The sequence below is a fragment of the Amblyomma mixtum genome, chromosome 3 (genome assembly GCF_055824585.1).
Source record: "Amblyomma mixtum isolate Tamu chromosome 3, ASM5582458v1, whole genome shotgun sequence".
In the NCBI taxonomy this organism is placed as follows: Eukaryota; Metazoa; Arthropoda; class Arachnida; order Ixodida; family Ixodidae; genus Amblyomma; species Amblyomma mixtum.
The window spans coordinates 285,714,232-285,716,156 of record NC_143014.1 but is presented as its reverse complement, the minus strand read 5'-3'; the positions used below and the strand labels follow the sequence as shown (position 1 = coordinate 285,716,156).

Genomic DNA, 1,925 nt, shown 5'->3' with positions numbered 1-1,925 from the left:
TTTTGTTCTTTAACACCATGACAAAATGATCTGGCACTAAGGTTGGTTGGTTGGTTATTGGGGTTTAACGTCCCGAAGCAACTCAGGCTATGAGGGACGCCGTAGTGAAAGGCTCCGGAAATTTCGACCACCTGGAGTTCTTTAACGTGCACTGACATCGCACAGCACACGGGCCTCTAGAATTTCGCCTTCATCGAAATTTAGTCGCCGCGGCGGGGATCGAACCCGCGTCTTTCGGGTCAGGAGCCGAGCGCCGTAACCACTGAGCCACCGCGGCGGGGCATCTGGCACTAAGGGGCAGCGTAGCTTGCGCATGTACGCGTTTGGCGCGTACTTTATCGAGAGAAGCAGATGTACTGCGAAGCATTGCCCGTCCTAAGAGTCGCTGCGTAGAGTGTATTTAATATCGCCTCTGTTGGATTTTTATTTGCAGAGACAGAATCTTTGATAACAAGATGTGTGGTCACTTTAGAGTTGGCTGCGTATTAAGCTGCTGGCGCTGGTTCACGTACCGCAGAACAACGCTGTAGAACGTAACGGGAAACCGTATATCACTGTAGAGAATAAACAAGGTATGACTCTCGGTAGCACTCTCTTGCAACTTTCTTCCACTGAGATCGTTTAAACTACAGATATGAACAGGACACTGTAAGCATCCTGCGGTGTTTGGAACCACGTCCTTTGTCTAATATCGCTGTGCTGATGAGTGCAGCAGGTGGAGAGAGAAACTGCGTTTACCGTCGACCGAGAGTATTGAAGGCAGCCGCACTGATCATCACATTTCACATCTTTTGCAATGTGCCGCAGTAACCGATAACGTAGAATGCAGAGTACACGCGACTGCACAGAGCTCTTTCATATGGGAGGGGCGTCATGCTTGAGAATCGTAAGTAGGGGGCACCCGTGTGCTCAGGTGCATGTTTCGGCTGTTTGTGACTGCCTGTAGTTGGTACCTGAATTCTACGGCATGAGCCATTTTTCTGTTTATTTAGTCAGAAGCATTGTTTTCTTATAGGATCTAGCTTGGGATGCTTTCATATTTTGTCCTCAGTTGCGGCCAGGAATTGATAGCCCCTTTACGCGCTTTGGCATGAAATTTTCCTAAAATTGGCTGCATAAGGCCAGCAGTCTGCCCTGTTCTTTCGCCATTCTTCCCAAATGGGACAACTGACGTAGCGCCTTGAATGCACATAGTCCTTCGCTTACTGCTGCCTTCTATACATGTATATCCAAACATGGTAACGTAGACATCATTCTATTTCGTAATCTTTTCGCTGGTTTTGTTTCAACAGTTACCGAGCGCAATTTGCTATCTGTTATTATCTGATCCCTTCGTACTGATAAGAAAGATTCGAGAAAACCTCACAGCTAGTTGCAGAAACCACCACTTTATGAAGTCGCACATGCCCTGATGCAAAAATGTCAGGTGACTTAACCACGAAACACAGATCACTTTCAAAATGTTTTGAAACAGCTACAGACGTACAGTCGTTTTCAAAAATACACGGCCCACGGCTCCAGGCGGCGGAGCGGCCGCGGAGCCGCACCGCGGCGCTGCTGTCTCCGACCGGCGCTTGCTGCGAGAGTGCCCCGCGTGACGACAGCCTTCGCCCTCACTCTCGAGCTGTTACGTAACGCGCCTGATAAAGTCGACGTGCGGCGATCGCCCGTTTCGCCGCTGGGGCGCGCTTCGAAAGAGTGCGCCTGGATATTCGCGGGTGTCTGCGCGCGCCCTGTGGGCGCGAAAATCGAGTGCCATGGCAAGGTGCTCCCGCTTTGCCGCGCTCACTTGCCGCTGCTTTTCAACGAGTGTAGGCTCGCGCAGCGCTGAGATACGGCGGTTTGCAGTGGCGAGGCTTTGCTTCTCTCTTCTAATTGCACTTCTCATGTATAGCTGTTCCAAAAGCGCGGTTTAAAATTTTTCC

General features: G+C 50.4%; 1 non-coding gene across 1 annotated transcript; it reads right to left on the bottom strand.

The window, feature by feature from the left end:
- Positions 1–204: 204 nt before the first annotated feature.
- On the bottom strand, positions 205–278 carry TRNAR-CCU (transfer RNA arginine (anticodon CCU)). The gene has a single exon. It is a non-coding gene; the product is annotated as a tRNA-Arg (tRNA).
- Positions 279–1,925: the final 1,647 nt, after the last annotated feature.